This window comes from Pseudorca crassidens, chromosome 13 (genome assembly GCF_039906515.1).
Source record: "Pseudorca crassidens isolate mPseCra1 chromosome 13, mPseCra1.hap1, whole genome shotgun sequence".
NCBI lineage: Eukaryota > Metazoa > Chordata > Mammalia > Artiodactyla > Delphinidae > Pseudorca > Pseudorca crassidens.
Genome location: NC_090308.1, coordinates 21,130,395 through 21,155,061, shown reverse-complemented (window position 1 = coordinate 21,155,061; position 24,667 = coordinate 21,130,395). Strand labels below are relative to the sequence as shown.

Here is a 24,667-nt window from a genome sequence, read left to right as displayed (position 1 = left end):
TCTGATCCACCAAACATCTGTCCCTGGGCCAAGATTCCAGAAAGCCCTCTCTGAGGGATGAAAGAGACCTGGAACTCTTCCATTTTGATTCCTAGAATTTCTCCAATTGGCAGCAATCACAATTTCTTCTAGGATGATACCTAATAGAATATTGAACATAGGTGGCTCTTCCTCAAATCACTTGGAAATGGGCAAAGGATAACCCAATGTTTCTTATAAGAAATATTTGTTAAGTTCTTTAAATTCTTTTTTTTAATTATTCAACAAACAATTATTGAGCACCTACTGAATATGGAGATAGAAAAATAAATGACACACTCCCTTCTTGGAAGTGTTGGAGATGACAATCAGATATATAATTTTAGGGAACTATGGAAAAATAAATGCTAGAGGAATGTGAATGAATCATGGGAGCGAGAGGAAGAGTGCTCACCCCACCTAGGTGGATGTAGGTGTGGAGGTCAGTGATGGGAACACCCACACTGAGTCATATGAGTAAACAGGATTTGACCAAGCAAATGGGGGCTGGAGTGAGAAAGAAACATGGGTGGGAGGGACAGGGTATTCCAGGCAGGAGGGATGGCAGGAAAGAGCGTGGTGTGAGTGGTGAGCATCAGACAGACAGAAGGTGCTGGAATGTAAAGCACCAAGTAGGATATAGTGTTTCCTATGGCTGCTGTGACCCACTGCCACAAACACAGTGGCTTAAAACAACATAAATTTGTTCTCTTTACAGCTTTGGAGGTCAGAAATCCAAATTCAGTTTCACAGGGCTAATGTCTAGGTGTCGGCAGGGCTGATCCCTTCTGGAAGCTCTAGGAGAGAACCTGCTCCCTTGTCCTTTTTCATCGTCTGCTGTCGGTCTGCATTCCTTGGCTTTTGGCTCCTTCTTTGTCCATCTTCAAAGTGAATGACTCCAATCTCTGCTTCTGTCATCATGTCGCCCTTCCCTGTGATTCTGCCTGTCCTCCCTTTTCCTTACTTCCTCGTTGACCTTCTTGCCTCCCTCTCATAAGGACCACTGTAAGTAGATCAGATCCACCCAGGTAATTTTAGGATAATCTCCCCATCTCAAGATTTAATTTAATCACAGCTGCAAAGTCCCTTTTTATAAGATAATATGGACAGGTTCCAGGGATTAGGATGTGAATATATTTGGGAGGCTATGATTCAGTCTGTCACATAGGGAAAAGCAGGAAATGAGTTTTAGGAAGCAAAAGGGAATCCAGAAAATGAGGGTGTTGTAAGCCACGGTAGGAGCTTGACTATAATCCTGTAGTCAGTGGGGAGCCATTGAAGGGTCATAAGCAGGGGGGAGATAGCACAGTAGAAGCTGGACTGAGGGGGAACTCGCTGGAAGCAGAGAAACCACCTGGGAAGCTCCTGTGAGAGTTGATAAGAAACACCGCTTATGCCTAAATATTAGACAAAGTGCTTCCCCATCCCCACACAAACCTATGGAGAAGATAAACAAACCTTATATGTGAATTTTTATAAATCCTTATTAGGGAGTTCTTTCAATTACCTTAGTTGGAACAACAAACCGGTACTTGATGATATGATTAATGATCAAACTGGGACACTTTTGAGATGGTCCTATTGATAACTACATAGGGACAACATGCTAAACCAGGACTGCCCCTGGCTAACAGGGCATATGGTCGCCCTATGTTTGGAGAAGGCACACTGGCCAGAAATGGCTTGAATCAGTGCTGGTTTGAGGTGTTAGAGAGGCCTCCTGACTGATTCAGTCAAAAAAAAGGCAAAGGCAATTAATCGAACTGCAGTAATTTTTCCTGGGATTATGACCTCACAATACAATTGTTGCATGGTGTTATAAACAAGTGTTTGAAAGATTACTTTTAAATGAATATATTAAGTGATTACATAGTGAGGATTACAATACACAGTTGAAAAAACCCCAGCTGTTTGATGGGTTCTTGTGACTTTAGAAACTGTTTCCAGAGACAGAATCACATTTGGATTCTAAAATGCTGTGTCTCAAACAACACAGAATTGACCATGATTTGCTCTAGAAAACCATCTTAATTCTACGCTCCAGTGAGGAAGGAAACCCTGGTGTCAAAACTGCACGTGAGGAGTTTGAATAAAACTCTTTCAGAAAACATGAGTGAGGATGTTGATTTCTAAATTAATATCTTTATAGCTTAAGTGCTATTTTAAATATACACGTGTAGCTAAATTAATAATTTAAATATAGACATTTGACTGTTGATTAAATTTGCCCCCCTCAAAAATCGTTGAGTCTGAGAGATTATCTCCCAGTTGAAAATCCAGGGGGCTCTATTTTAAATGCTTGTGCCTTCTAGTCTGACATATGCAGTATTTTGAGATTAAACACTGTAGGATTTGTTAGGTAAGATGTAGGGTGAGGGAGAAGGATAGTCAGCTGGATGGGTGGTGGTATCACCAACTGAACTAATCAATGGCAGAGACATTTGTTTACAGGGATAGGGTGGGCAAAAGTATACTAGAAGTTCATCGTTGGCAGTGTTGAGTTTGAGATGCCTGTTAGGGCATGCAGAAGATTCTTGGATATGGAATTGGTTAAGGACACAGGAAAGTTTATTTGCATTGGAACCACAGAGGCAAGACAGCCACAGAAAACTACAATAAAAAAGAAGAAGCATAGAGATCAAGCATGATGATACCAGAGAGGCTAGATGACCATAGGGTTTTATGTTTGGGGAAGTTAATAAAATAGACCCGGAATGTGTGGCCTTGGGGTTTCTAATAGCACCGGTCTAAAGGGACTCCTATAGACATGAGCTAATACTCCACTGTAGTCAAACCTGGTAAAGCCAGCATGAGGCATCTGGTAGCCTGGGGCATGGTGAGACCAAAAGGGGTCAGGGTGAGACTAAAAGCAGCCAGGGGCCGTATCTGTAGGGTTGAAGCCAGATCAGGGACATATGACTTTTGGTTTCTTGGCTCTCAAAATTGAGGTGTGAAGGAAGAAATGGGGGGCACACACACGCACACACACACACACACAAACAAGAGAGAGAGAGAAAGGGAGAAGAGAGAGCAAGTGTAATTATTGTCACAGACAGAACATTTGTCCCCCCCAAAATTCATATGTTGAATCCCTAACCCCTAATGTGATGGCATTAGGAGATTAGGAGGTGGGGCATTGGGAAGGTAATGAGGTTTAGATGAAGTCATGAGGGTGGAGCCCCAATGATGGGATTAGTGCCCTTATAAGAAGACTCACCAGAGCCTCCTCTCTCCTCCATGTGATGATATAGCGAGAAGGCAAAGGTGGCCATTTGCAAGCCAGGGAAGAGAGCACTTATCAAGAAATGAATCTGCCAGCACCTTGATCTCACACTTCCCAACCGCCAGAACCCTGAGAAATAAGTGCTGTTGTTGTTTTTTTATGGCAGCCAGGGCAGACTAAGATAATTATACCTCAGGAATTGTTTGACTAGAGGGATTGTCATTCTGCCTTTTCAGTGTGTTGGGGCATCCCAGTTGCTAAAGAATGGGGACAGGAGCTTGGGGTTACCAGGAGCTACCATGGGTCTACATCCCATACTCACACTTCACCATCTGTGAGACTCATTGTGATCAGAGGTGAGCATCACGATCCCCCCCAACCCCTTCTTGCTACCCAGAGTAAGGGAAGAGCCTGCTTCTTGCCCTTCCTGACTGGTCAGAACCGTATGAGTTCCAAGACCTTGTTATGGAATGACTCTCCCTGAGCACTGCCATGAGGTCGCTGGCCCTCCAGACAGGCACAAGCATCCTCTCCTTCCACAAACATCTGTTCTGTTGGGCCTCCAAGTGGGAGGGTGGGCGCTTGGTGGCTGCCTGGCTCAGAAAGTGCCCATTATGAGCAATGGATCATCTTGCATTCCATTAAGCATGTGATTACAGCCAGATGCTGTGGTGATGGGCATACAACAACTCCCTATAATAACCGTAATTATGATCCTGGTGTTTCTTCAGCTCAACATAACTCTGAACTTCTTAAGTCAGAAGAAATTTGAAAAAATTGCTTCTTAGAGGCTGCAATCAAATGGAGAAGGAGAACTTTCTTTATAAAGGGGGAACATTCCTCCCTGACATTTTGGCTTATGCACAGCTTTGCCCTGACAGTGGCATGGTTCTGGAGTCCAGAATGAGCACAGCTCTGGCTCCACACGCCTACTCTTATTTCTCTGCTTCCCTGTGCTTTGCTCTGCCTGGTTCCTTCTCAGCTGCTTCTCCTGGCTGGAAAGGAAAACAAGCACCTGCCTGCCCGTCAGCTCCCATGCCCCCCACTGTGGGAGTTTGCCAAGTGGAGCACCTCCCCTGCCCACTCGGGTGAAGATCTTGGAATACCCAGGGAGAGGGGTCGTTTGACGCTGAAATTGGCTGTGTGCTGTGATGACTAACAGCCACCTGGGCCTGCCATTCTTGTGGATCCATCTATTTGTGGAACACGGAGCTGTTTAGGGGATATTTGTGCACACGCGAAGTCTTTACTTGTAGGAGCACATTTAAAGGAGCTGGAAACCCAGTCTGTGAAGAAATATGTTGCCTTCGTTTTCTAGGGTTGCCATAACAAAATACCGCTCACTGGGTGGCTTCGGTAAGGCATTTATTGTCTCACAGTTCTGAAGGCTAGAAGCCGGAGATCAAGGTTTCGGCAGGAGTAGTTCCTTCCAAGGGCTGTGAGGGAGGGATCTGCTCCAGGCCGCCTTCCTTGGCTTGTAGATGAATGTCTTCTCCCTGGATTATCTTCACATTGTTTTCCCTCTATGCATGTCTTTCCCTTCACATGTTTTTTTGTTTTTAAGGACACCAGTCAGATTGGATTAGGGGCTCACCCTTCTTCAATATTTTAACTCCAATCATTTTAACTAATTACATCTGCAACAATACCATCTCCAAGTAAGGTCACATTCTGAGGTACTGGAGGTCACATTGTGAGAACATCAACATATGAATTTGCGGGAGGACATAAATTCAACCTATAACATGCAGTGTGAGCCTACCATGTTCCCGGCACTGTGCTGAATTCAGAGGATACACTTGAACAAGAGGGCAGTTTCTACCCTCCCAGAGCTTGGCAGGAATACAGACAGTAAAGGGGAAAATTACACAATAAAGTGATCAATAGATAAAGTGATCAACACTGCAATAGGGCCCTAGGAGGGGCCACGGGAAATCACAGGAGGAGCTCCAACCCAGCTTAGGAGCCTGGGGAAGGCAATCCCCGAGGAGGTGAGGCTGAGGCTGAGGTCTGGAGGATGATAGGAGCTCACCAGGGAAAGGTGGGGCAGAGCAGAGAGATATGCCAGGTGGATGTGACTAAAAGAGCCGAGGTCCAGAGGGGAGAAGGACTGTGGCCTACAGAGAGAACTAAAAGAAATTCCGCAGGGTTGAAGTATAGCGTGTGAGGGTGTTTCCTGGGGGTTAAAGAGACGAGGAAAAGGAGGACCAAGACAATGGTGGAAAGAAAATGATGCAGGGCCTTGTAAGCCCCCTGAGGATACTTGCATATAGACCTGAGGGAACTTGGGCGCCACTGAAGAATGCCATTTAGGGAACGACCCAATCAGACTTAAGATTTAGAAACACCCCACTGGCTGCTGTCTGGCGAGGGGGGGAACAGGAAAGAAGACCACTATGAGGGACATTTCTGTGGCCCAGGAGAGAGGTGACTGTAGCTTGAACGAGGACAGTGGCAGGAGATGGACGTTTTGATGCCCACTCGTCCTTCACATCCCAGCCCAGGCTCCTGGGATCTCACAGGGCCTCCACCCTCTCCCACCTGCCACTTCCCTTGTTTGTGTGAAGGCTTGATACCAATCTCTCTTCTATCATTTTATTTTTCAAATACTCACATGGAATTTACCACGTGCCAGGCACTGAGTGCATTAGAAATTGTAATTCATGTAGGTGTCAAAAAGTAACCATGAAGCAGATGCTATTATTATCCCCATTTTACACAGGGAGACAAAAAGACCTTGTCAAGGGTCACAGAGCTAGTGGTGGCAGCACCGGCCCACGACCTCTGGCTTCAGAGTCCACACTCTTAACCATGACCCTACCCTCTATCCTACAAGCAGGCGTCGCTTCGTCATCCCACCCAGCAGAACGCCAGGCGTGCAACAGGCCCTTAATAAATACTTGTTGAATGAATGTTGGCGACGATCAGATGTGTATGGTGGGTGACAGAGGTTGGGGGGCAGGTGTCAAAGGTGACTTCCAGGACTTTCAGCTTGGGTGGGAGGTGAGGCTATTCACTGAGCTGAGGATCATGAAGGCGGAAGCTGTTACAGGGGCTGTGGAGGGAAAGCGACTGGGACATCCTGATGGGACACGGCGCTTCTTCCACCCCGGGCATCTGGAGCCTTGGGGCCCCCCTCAATAGTTTCGTATCACCGCTGCCTTGGTGAGAATAACATCAATCTGAAACTTTTTCGGCCTTACCCCATAACAGCTGAATAACAGCTATTAGCTTTGGACTCTAGGCATTTTTATGAGATCTTAGTTCCAGGGCTTGAGGTTTGGCAAAAAGAGCATATTATTCACACACAAAACAACTACATTAAAATAGCATTAAGAGTCTGGTTTACACTGACAAAACATAGGAAATTCAGAATTATGGGGAAAAGCCTGTCCTGAGTTCACCCTCACCACTAGCCTGGTGTGGCTCCTTCTGCATTGAGGGTGGAGAGAAAGGTCCCCACTGAGCGGAAGGAGCACTGGGGAAATACGAGGCAGCCCAGGTGAGGGTGGAAGGAGGTGGAGGAAGGGCCATTACAGCAAGGACCATGGTCCCGGGGCCAGGCCCACTCCCTGGAGCCTGTATGGTGATGCAGGCAGGAAGCGCCGGCCCTGGAGGTCACAGCCCAATCCCGGGGCCAGGAAAACATGTCAGCACCCGCCTCTGGCTCCTCTGGGCTAGAGGCCTCCTTCAATGAGACATTCACATCTTTGCCCCATGGGGAGGAAGCCTTATATTTCCATCCCTCTGCTGAACTTGGACACAGGAGAACTCACAGGCAGATACATTGCTTCCCCACCTAATTCTCATCTTTTCAAGGAATTGAGGAGAAAGAAACTCAATAATGGGTGAACAAAAAGTGTTGGCTGTGTTTCCACACGGAAGCGTGGCTGGGTATAGCCCTGGGGGACCACTCTGTTAAGTAAGTTTGAGAATTTAAATAATCTTGATTTGGGGTTGCATTGAGAGTTGGGGAGAGAAGTAAGGAAAAGAAATTCCCTCCTCTTGGCCAAAAAAGACCTTTCTCTATTTGAGAGGAGGTGGAACCATTTGTCACTCACTTACTTGCTTGCTTTATTTATTTATTTATCTATCTATCTCTCTATCCGTCCAGGTTTATTGAGGTATAATTGACAAACAAAATTGTAAGATATTTAAAGTGTACAACATGATGATTTCCCATATATATTCACTGTGAAAAGATTTCCTCTGTGGAGTTAATTACCACGTTCATCACCTCACATAGTTATCTTTTTTGTGTGCGTGAGAACACTTTAGTTCTACTCTCTTGGCAAATTTCAATTATATGATACAGTGTTATCAATAATAGTCACCATGTTATACATTAGGTCCTCAGACCTTATTCATCTTATAACTGACAGTTTGTAGAATTGGTTCTTCGGATGTACTTTGGGAAGAAATTTCTGTAATTCTAGGATTCACCAGGGCATTTTGGGTAAGAACTTCCCCCAAGCTTTTGAAAATAAAGTGTAATCCAAGAGCTCGAAAATGAGTCCGGTTGGTTTTAAATATGGTGAGTTACCCCATTTAACCAATTTTAAAATGACAAAATACAGTCCTTGGAGAAGCTGCCATGGTCTAGCCTAAAGTGACAGGGGTGGCAGGGATAGTGAGACACCCTTCCATATACAAGAACCCCAAAGGGATTTTGTAAAATAAAAATAAAATGTGATGTTAATTCCACCAAGTTATTGCCCTCTTCCAATAGCTTTTGAATTTCATTAAACTGTTCATCCTCCCAGTTTCTCAGCGATTAATCAATCTCTTTTCTCTGCCCTACAATTACTATTCACCAGAATAATAACCAAATGGATGGGCTCATTTAACCCTTACAGTAATCCTATGAGGTAGCTACTCTTGTTATCCCCACTGATAATGTAACGATGTTATTTATCACTGTGATCTGTAATGATGTTAGGGTATTGACCAAGGTCACACATAGTGGTGGAGCTGGAGTTGGAACCCCACGTTCCAATTAAGCTGGCACTTAGCCATCCATCCCTCCCCAGACCTGAGTTGCCTGTTAAAACCAGCTGGGAGACATCCAGAGCCATAGAGCTCATGACTCTTCCAGAAGTTCTCATCTTAGCTTGAGAAACCCTTTTCTCTATTAACCAAATGAGGGATAGAAAAAGCAATTGTGCTCATTTCTAAATTGTTCAAAGTGACTTTAAAAATCATGTCTTCTTGAAAGCACATTGAAGGCCCATTTCATTTACCTTTCTTCTCAAATGGGAAAACTGAGAGGGTTTTATGCTACCAGCTCAAAAGCTGAGCTGGGGATAAAAGTGCAGGAAGACTCAGGCTTAGCAAATGACCTGGCATCAGGACTTCCCTAGTGGTGCAGTGGGTAAGACTCCACACTCCTGATTTATGGGGCCCTGGTTCGATCCCCGGTCGGGGAACTAGATTCCGCATGCATGCCACAACTAAGAGTTCACAAGCCACAACCAAGAAGCCCGCATGCCGCAACTAAAAGATCCCACGTGCCGCCACTAAGATCCGGCGCAGCCTAAATAAATATTTTTTTAAAAAAAGGAAAGAAAAAAGAAAATGACCTGACATCACTTTTCCAATACACTATAAAATGTTAATAATTCTGAGTAATCTGACTGAAAATGCATTAAAGTACAGGACAGGAGGAGGCTGAGAGAAAGTCATTTTTTGTGCCCCTCCTGACCTGTCATTTAGCAAAGCAGGGACAACTTTGGCTCTGTCATGGAGTGCGGCTATTAAGATGTCACAGCCGTGATTCCGTGACACTCCATCAGAGGACACTGGTGGTACCTCCCTCTTTTCTGTTTGGAAGAAAGAGACAGGAGGAGTTGTTCAAATACTGGCTGCAGATGGGGTGTGGAGAGACAGTATAAACACGGGCTAGAACAAGTTCAGAGAGACACACAGGACATGGTAACATCAGTAGAACCAGGCCTGTCAAAGCCAGTGACAGACAGCACATGGAAGATTTCTTGTGGAGCTCTAGATAATTCTGTTCCGGCTACAGTCTTTAGTTAAGAGTCCAGAAGGGCCTGTTAACTGTGACTTAACTTTAAGTTTGAATGAAAAGTACAAGTAGTTAACATGTTTCTTGGTAACACCTTTTGATAAAGGATGCATTTGTCTCTAGTTTTGTACTAAAAGTCTTTAGTTGGGACTCTCTTGACTTAAAACTCCTCTCTGGAGGTTGAATTTTGAGGCTTTTCCACCCTCCCCATCTCACGAGCCTGCTCCTAGCACACATACACACGCACATGTACACACATGTGCACAGCCCCGCCAATCCCGGGTGAGGGCTCACTCGACTGGGACGTGAGCTGCAGGGCTGCGCTCAGTATATCCCCACCAGACTGAAGCTGTGAGGCCCCAGTGGGACCAACGCAGGAGGTCTGAGCCAGTCGTACTCCCTACCTCCCAGGAAATCTCTCTTTTTAATCATGCCCATGGGTTGTTTTCTACTTGAGCTGTGAGGACTCAGTGAGAAGAAAATGGTAGAAGGAAGAAATGCTTGGGTATCAGAAACAGGGGTGTTGAGAAATGAAAATGAAGTATAGGGTTTCACTGACCCTTTCTCTTTCCCCTTTGCTGCCTTTTTGTAGTTCAAAATCCCACAGGTGTGAACATGGTAAAAATATGTATCCTTGTTTTATCACACCATTAAATAACACCTCACTCTGAGACAGGTTGTTATGAAACCTGAAGGTGCAGAAAGTCAGGTGGAGGATGGGGGGACACACCTGCTCTATGAAGTCTCTGGGTTCATCCCCCGACACTTGGCATCCTGGTGAAGGACGAGGCCGTCACTGCATGACCAGCTAGCTTCTCCTGGAGATGACGAAACCCATGCAAACATTTCGATTCCACGGAAACCACAGGAAGGCAGGCTGGTCTCTGAGCCTGGGAGAGAGAATGGAGAGCAGGGTTGGTTCGGCCCTACAACCGCCTTCCTGTGTTGTCACTTCACACACCCCGCCAAGGTTTTGTCTTTGGAAACACTGAAGAGAAAGTGTGTGCGGCTCTTGTAAAAGCTGTTTGACTAGGGTCGGTTGGCTTTGCTGCTGCCCAGAGGCAGGAGGAAGGATGAGGTGAGTGACCTCATTATTCGCTGGCTCTGCTGCAGTGCTGGATGGCTTCACAGGGTCTGTCCTGGGCTGGGAGGTCGGCAGAGACCCCCGAAATCCTGCACCCTGTGATTCACAGGAGTAAGTGCCCTTCTTCACGTCCCGCTGTCAAGGACCATGGACACGTTGTCATTACTGGAAAGGTTGAGACCATTCTGATTGGCTACAGTCACATTGCGTGTTTTAAATTTTAGTCGGTAGACAAACAAGACTTTGTTGTTTCTTTCAGGCAACAAACTACATTTCTGAAGATGACAGCAGGCCCATTTAATAGGAGACCCAGGTGGCTTCTGATATCAGTTAACAGCATTGAAAAATTTTTGCAAAGGGGGAAAAAAAATCACAATTTTTTACTTTCAGGTAACTGAAAATATGATTACAAAGTACCCTTGCCTGTCCCTCTCCCTGCTACCTCTACATCAAAGGATAAAGTTACTTTTCTAGAAAAGGACATGAGCAAGGGCAAATTCACACATAGGATGCCTGTGAACATGCCAGCACCCAAATGTGCTGAGGAGTGAGGACGGAGGTGGAGGGACAGGCTGATGAGAAGGGCTTCCTCAGGGCAGGAGCTGCAAATCGGCTTTAGAGGAGACAGGAGAGCACGGCCAGCTGAGCGAGCGATTTCCAAGGTGACAGGGATGGGAGGAAGCAAATGGATGCAGAAAAGTCTCTGGGATATAAGAGAATTGTACTTTTTCGTTTGTCCAAAAGCAAGTGATGGGGCTTCCCTGGTGGCGCAGTGGTTGAGAGTCCGCCTGCTGATGCAGGGGACGCGGGTTCGTGCCCCGGTCCGGGAGGATCCCACATGCCGCGGAGCGGCTGGGCCCGTGAGCCATGGCCGCTGAGCCTGCGCGTCCGGAGCCTGTGCTCCGCCACGGGAGAGGCCACAGCAGTGAGAGGCCCGTGTACCGCAAAAAACAAAAACAAAAGCAAGTGATGTAAATCCAGCGGGAAATGCAGATTTATGACATTTGGGACAATCGTTCAGAAGAAATTTTATTTTCCTAGTTTAGTTTGTTGTTGTCGTTCTGACTCTCAAAACATGACTCTCACTTTGCAGCTAGTGCAGGTGTGGTCACTGAGTCCACACATATGGAGTCAGCCACCCCTCCATGCCAGGCCCGTTTCTCGGGGCTGCCCGGGGGGCCTTGAAAAACATCGGCAATGTCCCTGCTGCCGTTGAGCTCGCTCTCTTGCCTGGGAGACGGGCAGATGGCAAGTGGATAAACAGAGATCCAGTCTCAGAGTGAGAAGAAAAATAAAACGCTCATGTGATAAGTAATGGAGAGGGAGTAGCGGTTGATAGGGTAGTTGGGAAAGACCTCTCGGAGGTTGGGACATTTGGTCAGGGAACTGAATAAATGTCAAGAAGCCGCAGCCAGTCTTGCAGAGTGAAACGTGCATTCCAGGCACAGAGAACAGAAAGTGCGACAGCCCTGAGGAAATGAGATTGGTGCTCTAGGAACAGAAAGAAGGCCAGGGCGGCTGAGAAGGAGAGGGATTGGGCAGGACAGTGACAGGAGAGGAGGTGGGAGGTATGGACCAGATCAGAGGGGCCTTGGAACTCAAGCAAGGAATTTGACTTTATTGTTATAGGTAATAGGAAAGCAAGGCAGTGATTTGATTTAGGTAGAGTAGGATTATAATTCAGTATATGAATTAGACGCTAGCAGGCAATCCCAGAAGCTCTCAGAGCACTGGGGACGTGGGTGAATGGATGACTAACCAGGGATCAGAGGTGTCCTTGGGGTCTATAAAGTGGACAGATCCACACAGGATTTTTTTTGGACCTTATAAGAGACTCTAGTACCTTACACAGATACATTTTCACAAGTATGCGTACTGTACCAGGAGCATCTGAATGACATGCATACTCCATTTCCTAAGCGTGTGTGGTCACGAATGACATCCAAATTTAAAAGACAATGAATTCTACAGACTGCATCTAGCATTCGCAGTGGCTCTTCTAAGATTCCATGTCTGGCGAGCATGCTGCAAACACAATCTGAAAAGGAGAGGAGGAAATCTCAGCTCTGGTTCCAAACCAGCCGCCATCCTCAGGAAGCCCCCAGGACCCTCGGGAAGAACCAATCTGTCTGTTATCATCACTGTGACAGATCAGAATCATGGGTATCTTGTCATCATTTCATGGCCAAGATTTTGTCTCCAGACTCTAGCTCACTCCTTTCTGACAACACGTTGAAAGTGAAATACGCCTCCCCACCCCTCTTCTTTCCTTTTAAAATTTATGAATTTTGCAGTTTTGTTAAAATTAAAAGTTGCTTGAGATTTTCAGAATGAGATATCCCTTCACCCATCAGCATGTAGATGGCAAGATTTAAGGGGGTGGAAAAATATTAAATGTAGATCATCTTGGAACATACAGAATGAGATATAACATTTTTAGAGAAAGGAAGAGGATTTTAAAATTCAGGCAGCCCACCATACACCAATGAGGAGTGTGTCAGAATTATTCTTATTCATCAATTTTGACAGCTCCGGGGCCCCAGCAGAGAAGCCAACCCGTTCTCTGCTGTCTAATGGATGCTGGTTAAAAGGTTTCTGTGCAGAAAAGTGGTGTCCATCTCCGACACTGCCTGCCCTGTTCCATCAGGTCAGGGTTGATGAGAGAGGCCCAGGGCATTTGTTCTGCTGCTCCTGTCCTGATAGCTGATCTCACGACGGCACTGGATGCGATGCGTACTATTTGGCCACCTGCCATGAGTCTTGTATTTTAAAGGACTTGAAATAGAAACACACACACAATTCAGAATGCTAAGCTAGAAGACTCTTATTTTCTGTTTTAAATATTTCAACTTACAATTAAGGAAACAGATCCATGATGAACGGTTTATTTTCCAAGGTAGCAACAGGACAGGAAGTCACATTTCCTTCTACCAAATTCACCCAGAGCCACTTTTCTGTTTTATAGTCCCCCAACAGTCTAGGCTCGCTGACAGCTCTCCTAGGGCCCAGCCACGCGGTGTTAAAGCAGTTGTAGGGGATTCTGCCTTAACGTGGTCAGGGTAGAACACAACTTCCAAATACAATAGGGCCTTTACCCTATTTTTATTCATCTTTTTCCTTCAAATCACAGTGATTCCTAATCTATCAAATTATGCTAGCCAAAACCCTCATCTACACAAAACACAGCCAGAGATCAAGAAGTAAGCAAGAAAGGCACCTTTTAGGCAAAAATAGCTCTCTTCTGGTCCACACCAGAGATGGTACATGCTGAGTCCTCTCAGGCCTTGGCTGGTGTCTCAGACTCCAGTTTAACAACCTTAACAAGCTGGTTTGAAGGGTTTTTCAGCACCCAGAAGCCTGGGAGCAGCAAAGAAGGAAATAGAAGAGATGCTCCTATGGGTCAGGGGCTGCAGGCCACAAACTGATGGCACTGAGAAGGCACCCCAGACCACAAGGCAGGGAAACAACACCAATATCCACCAAAAGCAGACACACTATTCAAAAGGATGGTCTCCCAAACCTCCACAGGCCCTGGAACCAGCTCTGCCAACAGCTGGAGACACTGATCAATGCTTTGAGGCTATTCCTGATTTAAACATTTAAAAAGTACACACTGCTATATTTAAAATAGATAACCAACAAGGACTTAGTGTATAGCACAGGGAACTCTGCTCAATACTGAATACCCTGTAATAACCTAAATGGGAAAAGAATTTGAGAAAAAATGGAATTAATAAAAAAAAGGTTTCATTTTATTTATCATGCTTTGAAGAAACAGAAACGTGCAATATGTTTTAGCAAGACTGGTAAGACTACGATGCAACGTGGCAGCAACTGTTAAAATTGTTACACAAAACCCCTCAGGTGTGTAGGATCCCTAGCGGCTTCACGTGGTCCAAATATTCCCAATGCTTGATTCTCTTCTCTTCAGCCTCCGCTGAAATCCAACCCCAGCCAGCCAAGGAGATCACGTGCTGATGCCCGATTTTTACGCTAAGGAAACATTGATCATCTTGGAAAACAGCTTCAATTACACCTCAGTGCAAATTACAGACGACCTGGGCGGTGAGCATGTTTGAGACGATGTTCATCCCAGTCCTGGGTCTATCCACAATACTCAGCAGACCCTGAGGCGGAGGTCAATTCTTTTACATTTTCTACCTAAACTGGACACTTAATGTACACACTGCTCTCAACCTCCTCCCCTTGAAGAGTAATTTGTTTGGTACTGGGATTTTTTGTGGGTTTTTTTTGTGGTACGCGGGCCTCTCACTGTTGTGGCCTCTCCCGTTGCGGAGCACAGGCTCCAGACGCGCAGACTCAGCGGCCATGGCTCACGGGCCCAGCCGCTCCGCGGCATGTGGGATCCTCCCGGACCGGGGCACGAACCCGTGTCCCCTGCATCAGCAGGTGGACTCTCAACCACTGTGCCACCAGGGAAGCCCGGGATTTTTTTTTTTTTTTTTTTTTAATGTGCTGGACCATGCTGGTTAGATGAAGACATTGTCACAGCTGTTCTGTTAAGTATGCATTTCTTGTATGCTCTTTACCCCACTCCTCCTTATAAATGAATATGTTTTTATGGTTTCTCCTCATAAAAAGCAAATTGGAAACCAAAGAATACTATTTTTAAAACAAAGAATCTTTACAAGAAAAGACTCTCTTCTGAGGACTTTAAACAGAAACACACACACACCCCACCCCAACCTACCCACCCCACACACACCAAAGTTACAAAACAGGAGAAAAATTCTCAGTACAACTTGGGGACACTGAAGTGTTCTTTTAAAGCTATTTACAAACAGGGCTGTTGTTCAAACCCTGGAGTCCGGGTCACAAAATCTAAGTATGTAGGAGACACTTCCACGTGCAAGAGACGGAGCCGAAGTCCTGGCCTGGCCACTCTGCTGGGTGGACTCATAGGAGGGCCGTGAGCACATCAGTAATTGTTCTAAGGCCAAAGACACAGCCTTCGGGAAAAACAAAAAGATGCCCAAGAGCTCGCCTCACCAGTGGCTGCCCACAAACAAAACCAGTGGCCCAGGGTGGTAATCCCTAAGGTATCAGAATCAGTTAGAAAAAAACTCTAATTAATTTGGATTTCCACACCCGACTCTTTCCCTATCTGGTCAATTGTAAACTGGTTTTTTCCAGTTGGACCGAACAACCCAGGAAAAGAAAAATTTTAAACAAGCAAAAAAAAAAAAAAAAAAAAATCGTCAACAAACTAGCATTTCTTAATCAAGTAGTTGTTTTGTTCCCTACCTCCCCGTGCCCAATGTGGACTTACAAACAGGCACAGCGTCACTCAGACCATTCCACCAGTCCTGCCAGCAGCTGAGAGTTTAGCTAAAACGATCATCACAGTCAACTGGAATTCTGAAACCAACTAATGCTCGGTTTGGTGCTGTTTATTGGAAATGGATGAATTATTCCATGATCTAAGTGTTGACCCCTTTAGTGTGCCTTCCCAGACAGCTGCGTTCTTCGGAAAACTGCAAAAGAACATAGGAGAGTACAAGAACCCAGGATGGCGGAGAAAGATCTTGCTGGCACAAAAGTCAAGGGGAAAAAAAGTGTTTTTGAGCAATACTGTGTAAGTTTAGCAATCTAAGTACTTATTCTCTCTGCAGAGAGTGTACATGACTAACACAGCCAATTGTGAATGAGTGAAGTGAGCACTGAGAAAAAGTATAAAATGAAAGACAATTTCAAATAGTTATAATGTTATGTTTCTGAAATTAAACTTCTGGTTAACGTGGTAGAAGAAGTAGGGATTTTATTTTACTCTTTTCTCTGAAAACTCTATCTTCAATGAAACAAAGAAATGACCATGCCCCAAACAAAACATACTGCCCAAAACTCTAAAGCCTGGACTGAGGTGGGGGAGTCTAAGGACCATGTCTTTAGAGCTCAGGCAAAATGCCGATTTCCTCAATGTCAGATCTGAAGACAAAGCCAGCATACTTTGCAGGGCTTCAGGGAAGGTTGTGCAGGCAGGGCCAGGGAAGGTTGTGCAGGCAGGCCCTGCAAAAGGATGCCTGGCCCAGAGGCTGAGCAGAGGGAGCTGGAATGAAGCCCCTGCTCTGTTCTACAAGCAGAGCTAAATCCTTTCCCCAGATCACCTGAAGACAGCATCTGCTCCCCAAGCACTAGCCAGCAGGCATTACCCAAAGCCCTCTTGTAATTCACACATGACCCCACGTAGGCTGGTGACAGCCCTGGGTCTTCAGTTAGAGAAAGGAGACCCGGGAGCTGGACATGCTATGGATGAAGAGGAGAAAGTCCGAGCAGAACCCAGTCCGAACAGAACCCAGTCCACCCTCTAAAATGGCACAGAGTCAGCCTGTGCTTGAGGTATCTCCCTATATCTGCTAATTCATTTCTTTGGAAACACATCTCCCATTTATTTTTGACCTTCAAGAATGAGGGTGGCTCTCAGCAAAGTCCTTTAAATAAAAAATAACCCAGTTATAGTTGCTTCCCTCTCTCTAACTAAGCAAGCAAGGATGAAAGGACACAAGTGAAGGACACACATCACAAGAAGACTCTCTTAAGGAAACAAATTTCAGCCACAAGATTTCTTTTAAAAAAAGAAAGAAGGGAAGAAAGAAAGAAAGAAAGAAAGAAAGAAAGAAAGAAAGAAAGAAAGAAAGAAAGAAAGAAAGAAAGAAAGAAAGAAAGAAAGGAAGGAAGGAAGGAAGGAAGGAAGGAAGGAAGGAGAAAGAAAGAAAGAAAGCAAGAGAAGGAAAGAAAGAAAAGGAAAGAAAGAAAGAAAGAGAAAGAAAGGAAGGAAGGAAGAAAGAGAGAGAGAGAGAAAGAAAGGAAGAAAGACAGAGAGAGAGAGAGAGAAAGAAAGAAAGAAAGGAAGAAAAGAAAAAGATTTTATGTGTTAATTTTACATGTCAATATGATTGGGCTAAGGGATGCCCGGATAGCTGGTTAAACATTATTTCTCAGTGTGTTTGTGAGAGTATGTCTAGAAGAGATTAGTATTTGAGTCTGTAGACTGGGTAAAGAAGACTGCCCTCACCAGTGTGAGTGGGCCTCACTGAATCCATTGAAGGCCCGAAAGAACAAAAAAGCAAAAGAAAGAGGAATTTGCTCTTTTTGCTTGAGCTGGGACAGCTGTCTTCTGCCTTCAGTGTTCCTGTTTCTCAGACCTTCAGACCTGGACTGAATTACACCACTGGCATTGCTGGTCCTCTAGCTTGCAGATGGCAAATAGTGGGACTCCTTGGCCTCCATAATCATGTGAGCAAATTCTATAATAAACCTCTTTTACTTACAGCTATAGCTAGCTAGCTATTTCTCTATCTATCTATCCATCTATCTACCTCCTGTTGTTTCTCTTTCTCTGGAGAAGCCTAACACAGGGGAAAAAAAAGAGACAAAAATTCAAAAACTAATTGGCAAACAACAGAAAACCATCAAAAGGAAACTATCAAATATGTACATTTGAAATCTTGATCAACCGTGTTAACTGGATATCTAAAGATGTTCATCAATATTCACTCGCACCAAAAATAGATGAGAGTTTTCCCACATCCATGCTAACTTTGGATATTTTCAATTTTTTAAACTCATGGTAGTCTGCTGGATGGAAAAATGGCTTCTCTTAATTTTAATTATCATTTTCCCAGTGGTTAGTGGAAGTCAAGCATGTTTACATTTGTTTACTGGTCATGTGTATTTGGCCACATCTAGAAGTATCCTCCTGTGCTGGGAAGAATCCTGAAAAGAAATATGAATGACATTCTCAGTTGGGAAAAAGCAGACTCAGTACTTTTGAGGTCAGACTCTGCTGGCATTCTAGCAGTGCAGAGTAAGCTCAGTCATTAGGGACAGACTTTTGAGAAAATCTAGAGGGTCAAATTATATTATGAGATTTTCTAAATTTGGGGTCAGCCAAAGGCACAGAAAAGAGAAGAAACAGAATCAGAGAAGTCAGGGAAATCTTATCCAGGGTCAGACAAAGCAGTGTTCTAAACAGTGCGGCTGAGATAAAAGAGTAATACTGAAAAGGCCTTCATCTACCAAAGCAGCCTTGCTAACACCCTCAACTTTGAAAGTAATGATTTGGGGACCAGGCTTTGGAGCTTTGAAGGTCCGTGGTTAAGCAACAAATAAGCACAAGATTTCTGAGTACCTACTGTGCAGCAGACATTGTCCTAGGCATTGAATAAATCAGAAGGCACTGGAGGGGGCCCTTCAAGATGGCGGAGGAGTAAGACATGGAGATCACCTTTCTCCCCACAAACACATCAGAAATACATCTACACGTGGTACAACTCCTACAGAACACCTACTGAACGCTGGCAGAAGACCTCAGACCTCCCAAAAGGCAAGAACCTCCCCATGTACGTGAGTAGGGCAAAAGAAAAAAGAATAAACAGAGACAAAAGAATAGGGAGAGGACCTGCACCTCTGGAAGGGAGCTGTGAAGGAGGAAAAGTTTCCACACACTAGGAAACCCCTTCACGGGCGGAGACGGGGGGGCGTGGGGGGTTGGGCGGGGGGGGAGCTTCGAAGCCGTGGAGGAGAGCGCAGCAACAGGGGTGCGGAGGGCAAAGCGGAGAGATTCCCGCACAGAGGATCAGTGCCAACCAGCACTCACCAGCCCGAGAGGCTTGTCTGCTCACCCGCTGGGGCGGGTGAGGGCTGGGAGCTGAGGCTCTGGCTTCGGAGGTCAGATCCCAGGGAGAGGACTGGGGTTGGCTGCGTGAACACAGCCTGAAGGGGGCTAGTGCGCCACAGCTAGCTGGGAGGGAGCCCGGGAAAAAGTCTGGAACTGCCTAAGAGGCAAGAGACCATTGTTTCGGGGTGTGCGAGGAGAGGGGAATTCCTTCCCCGTGTGCCCACAGAAGGCAGAGCACTGCCTAAACGAGCTCCAGAGATGGGCACAAGCCACGGCTATCAGCTCGGACCCTAGAGATGGGCATGAAATGCTAAGGCTGCTGCCGCTGCCACCAAGAATACTGCGTGCAAGCACAGGTCACTATCCACACCTCCCCTCCCGGGAGCCCGTGCAGCCCACCACTGCCAGGGTCCCATGACCCAGGGACAACTTCCCTGGGAGAACACATGGTGCGCATCAGGCTGTTGAAATGTCATGCCTGCCTCTGCCACCGCAGGCTCACCCTGCATTCCAATTATGACTACCGTACCCCTCCCTCCCCCAGGCCTGAGTGAGCCAGAGCCCCCAGTCAGCCGCTGCTTTAACCCCCTCCTGTCTTGGCAGGGAACAGACACCTGAGGGCGGCCTACATGCAGAGGTGGACCAAAACCAAAGCTAAACCCCAGGAGCTGTGCGAACAATGAAGGGAAAGGGAAATCTCTCCCAGCAGCCTCAGGAGGAGCGGATTAAATCCCCACAATCAACTTGATGTACCCTGCATCTGTGGAATACCTGAATAGACAATGAATCCAAATTTGGGACAATGAGTCTCAAAATTGAGGTGATGGACTTTGGGAGCAACTGTAGACTTGGGGTTTGCTGTCTGCGACTGAGTTGTTTCTTATTTTTATGTTTATCTTAGTTTAGTTCTTAGCACTAGTTATCATTGGTGGATTTGTCTATTGGTTGGGTTGCTCTTCTTTTTTTTTTAATTACTTTTTTATGTTAATAATTTTTTAACTTATTATATTTTTACTTTTATTTTTATTCTTTTTTCTTTCTTTTTTTCTCCCTTTTCTTCTGAGCCATGTGACTGATAGGGTCTTGGTGCTCCAGCCTGCTGTCAGGCCTGAGCCTCTGAGGTGGGACAGCCGAGTTCAGGACATTGGACCACCAGAGACCTCCTGGCCCCATGTACTATCAATCGGCGAGAGCTCTCCCAGAGATCTCTGTCTCAATGCTAAGACCCAGTTCCACCTAATGGCCAGCAAGCTCCAGTACTGGATGCGCCATGCCAAACAACTAATAAGACAGGAACACAACCCTACCCATTAGCAGAGAGGCTGCCTAAAATCATACTACGTTCACACACACCCCAAAACACACCACTGGATGCGGCCCTGCCCACCAGGAAGACAAGATCCAGCCCCACCCACCAGAACATAGGCACCAGTCCCCTCCACTAGGAAGCCTACACAAGCCACTGAACCAACCTCACCCATTGTAGGCAGACACCAAAAACAATGGGAACTACAAACCTGCAGCCTGTGAAAAAGGAGACCCCAAACACAGTAAGTTAAACAAAATGAGAAGACAGAGAAATAAGCAGCAGATGAAGGAGCAAGGTAAAAACTCACCAGAAAAAACAAATGAAGAGTAAATAGGCAGTCTACGTGAAAAAGAATTCAGAGTACTGACAGTAAAGATGATCCAAAAGTTTAGAAATAGAATGGAGAAAATTAAAGAAATGTTTAACAAGGACCTAGAAGAACTAAAGAGCAAACAAACAATGATGAACAACACAATAAATGAAATTAAAAATTCTCTAGGAGGAATAAATAGCAGAATAACTGAGGCAGAAGAACAGAGAAGTGACCTGGAAGATAAAAGAGTGCAAATAACTATCACAGAGCAGAATAAAGAAAAAAGAATGAAAAGAATTCAGGACAGTCTCAGAGACCTCTGGGACAACATTAAATGCACCAATGTTCGAATTATAGGGGTCCCAGAAGAAGAAGAGAAAAAGAAAGGGTCTGAGAAAATATTTGAAGAGATTATAGTTGAAAACTTCCCTAACATGGGAAAAGAAATAGTCAATCAAATCCAGGAAGCACAGAGAGTCCCATACAGGATAAATCCAAGGAGAAAATGCCAAGACATATATTAATCAAACTATCAAAAATTAAATACAAAGAAAAAATATTAAAAGCAGCAAGGGAAAAGCAACAAATAACATACAAAGGAATCCCCATAACGTTAACAGCTGATCTTTCAGCAGAAACTCTGCCAGCCAGAAGCGGGTGGCAGGACATATTTAAAGTGATGAAAGGGAAAAACCTACAACCAAGATTACTCTACCCAGGAAGACTCTCATTCAGATTCAATGGAGAAATTAAAACCTTTACAGACAAGCAAAAGTTAAGAGAATTCAGCACCACCAAACCAGCTTTACAACAAATGCTAAAGGAACTTCTCTAGGCAGGAAATACAAGAGAAGAAAAAAACCTACAAACACAAAACAATTAATAAAATGGTAATAGGAATATACATATTGATAATTACCTTAAATGTAAATGGATTAAATGCTCCAACCAAAAGACATAGACTGGCTGAAAGTATACAAAAACAAGACCCATATATATGCTGTCTACAAGAGACCCACTTCAGACCTAGGGACACATACAGACTGAAAATGAGGAATGGAAAAAGATATTCCATGCAAATGGAAATCAAAAGAAAGCTGGAGTAGCAATTCTCATATAAGACAAAATGGTCTGTAAAATAAAGACTATTACAAGAGACAAAGAAGGACACTACATAATGATCAAGGGATCAATCCAAGAAGAAGATATAACAATTGTAAATATGTATGCACCCAACATAGCACATCAGTACATAAGGCAACTGCTAAGAGCCATAAAAGGGGAAATAGACAGTAACACAATAATAGTAGAGGACTTTAACACCCACTTTCACCAATGGACAGATCATCCAAAATGAAAATAAATAAGGAAACACAAGCTTTAAATGACAAATGAGACAAGGTGGACTTAATTAATATTTATAGGACATTCCATCCAAAAACAACAGAATACACTTACTTCCCAAGTCCTCATGGAACATTCTCCAGGATAGATCACATCTTGGGTCACAAATCAAGCCTTGGTAAATTTAAGAAAATTGGAATCATATCAAGTATCTTTCGGACCACAACGTTATAACTCTAAATATCAATTACAGAAAAAAAATGTAAAAAATACGAACACATGGAGGCTAAACAATATGCTACTAAATAACCAAGAGATAACTGAAGAAATCAAAGAGGAAATCAAAAAATGCCGGGCTTCCCTGGTGGCGCAGTACTTTAGAATCCACCTGCCAATGCAGGGGACATGGGTCTGAGCCCTGGTCTGGGAAGAACCCACATGCTGTGGAGCAACAAGCCAGTGAGCCACAACTACTGAGCCCACGAGCCACAACTACTGAAGCCCACGTGACTAGAGCCCGTGCTTCGCAACAAGAGAAGCCACCACAATGAGAAACCCATGCACAGCAACAGAGTAGCCCCTGCTCGTTGCAACTAGAGAAAACCTGCACGCAGCAATGAAGACCTAACACAGCCAAAAATAAATTAAAAAATAAATTTATATATATTAAAAAAATACCTAGAAACAAATGACAATGAAAATATGAAGACCTAAAACCTATGGGATGCAACAAAAGCAGTTCTTACAGAGAATTTTATAGCAACACAATCCTACCTCTAGAAACAAGAAAAATCTCAAATAAACAACATAACCTTACACCTAACGCAATTAGAGAAAGAAGGACCAAAAAAACCCTAGCAGAAGGAAAGAAATCATAAAGCTCAGATCAGAAATAAATGAAAAAGAAATGAAGGAAAAAATAGCAAAGATCAATAAAACAAAAATCTGGTTCTTTGAGAAAATAAACAAAATTGATAAACCATTAGCCAGACTCATCAAGAAGAAAAGGGAGAAGACTCAAATCAACAGAATCAGAAATTAAAAAGGAGAAGTAACAACTGACACTGCAGATATACAAAGGATCATGAGAGATTTACTACAAGCAACTCTGCCAATAAAATGGACAACCTGGAAGAAATGGACAAATTCTTAGAAAAGCACAACCTTCTGAGACTGAACCAGGAATAAATAGAAAATATAAACAGACCAATCACAAGCACTGAAATTGAGACTGTGATTAAAAATCTCCCAACAAACAAAAGCCCAGGACCAGGTGGCTTCACAGGCAAATTCTATCAAACATTTAGAGAAGAGCTAACACCTATCCTTCTCAAATTCTTCCAAAATATAGCAGAGGGAGGAACACTCCCAAACTCATTCTACGAGGTCACCACCACCCTGATACCAAAGCCAGACAAAGATGTCACAAAGAAGGCTTCCCTGGTGGCGCAGTGGTTGAGAGTCCGCCTGCCGATGCAGGGGACACAGGTTCGTGCCCCGGTCCAGGAAGATCCCACATGCCGCGGAGCGGCTGGGACCGTGAGCCATGGTCGCTGAGCCTGAGCGTCTGGAGACTGTGCTCCACAACGGGAGAGGCCACAACAGTGAGAGGCCCACGTACCGCAAAAAAAAAAGATGTCACAAAGAAAGAAAACTACAGGCCAATATCACTGATGAACATAGATGCAAAATCCTCAACAAAATACTAGCAAACAGAATCCAACAGCACATTAAAAGGATCATACACCATAATGAAGTGGGGTTTATACCAGGAATGCAAGGATTCCTCAATACATGCAAATCAATCAATGTGATAAACCATATTAACAAACTGAAGGAGAAAAACCATATGATCATCTCAGTACCTGCAGAAAAAGCTTTGAACAAAATTCAACACCCATTTATGATAAAAACTCTCCAGAAATTAGACATAGAGGGAAACTACCTCAACATAATAAAGGCCATATATGACAAACTCACAGACAACATCATTCTCAATGGTGAAAAACTGAAACCTTTTCCTCTAAGATGAGGAACAAGACAAGGTTGTCCACTCTCACCACTATTATTTAACATAGTTTTGGAAGTTTTAGCCACGGCAATCAGAGAAGAAAAAGAAATAAAAGGAATCCAAATCAGAAAAGAAGAAGTAAAACTGTCACTGTTTGCAGATGACATGATGCTATACATAGAGAATCCTAAAGAGGCTACGAGAAAACTACTAGAGCTAATCAATGATTTTGGTAAAGTAGCAGGATACAAAATTAATCCACAGAAATCTCTTGCATTCCTATACACTAACAACAAAAAATATGAAACAGAAATTAAGGAAACACACCCATTTACCATTGCAACAAAAAGAATAAAATACCTAGGAATAAACCTACCTAAGGAGACAAAAAACCTGGATGCAGAAAACTATAAGACACTGATGGAAGAAATTAAAGACGATACAAACAGATGGAGAAATATACCATGTTTTGCATTGGAAGAATCAACATTGTGAAAATGACTATACTACCCAAAGCAATCTACAGATTCAATGTAATCCCTATCAAACTACCACTGGCATTTTTCACAGAACTAGAACAAAAAATTTCACAATTTGTATGGAATCACAAAAGACCCCGAATAGCCAAAGCAATCCTGAGAAAGAAAAACAGAGCAGGAGGAATCAGGCTCCCTGACTTCAGACTATACTACAAAGCTACAG

The 24,667-nt window shown here is 44.3% G+C and overlaps 1 protein-coding gene across 4 annotated transcripts in view; it reads right to left on the bottom strand.

Moving 5' to 3' along the window:
- Positions 1-24,667, bottom strand: part of ADAT2 (adenosine deaminase tRNA specific 2) — a 107,689-nt gene that overhangs the window by 36,257 nt on the left and 46,765 nt on the right. For 3 of the 4 annotated variants that reach the window (XR_010933645.1, XR_010933644.1, XR_010933647.1), the window contains exon 7: positions 9,997-10,156. The exons of the other annotated variant lie outside the window; for it this stretch is intronic. The gene's annotated coding sequence lies outside the window, so the exon portion shown is untranslated. The remainder of the gene's footprint in view (positions 1-9,996; positions 10,157-24,667) is intronic. 4 annotated transcript variants of the gene reach the window in all.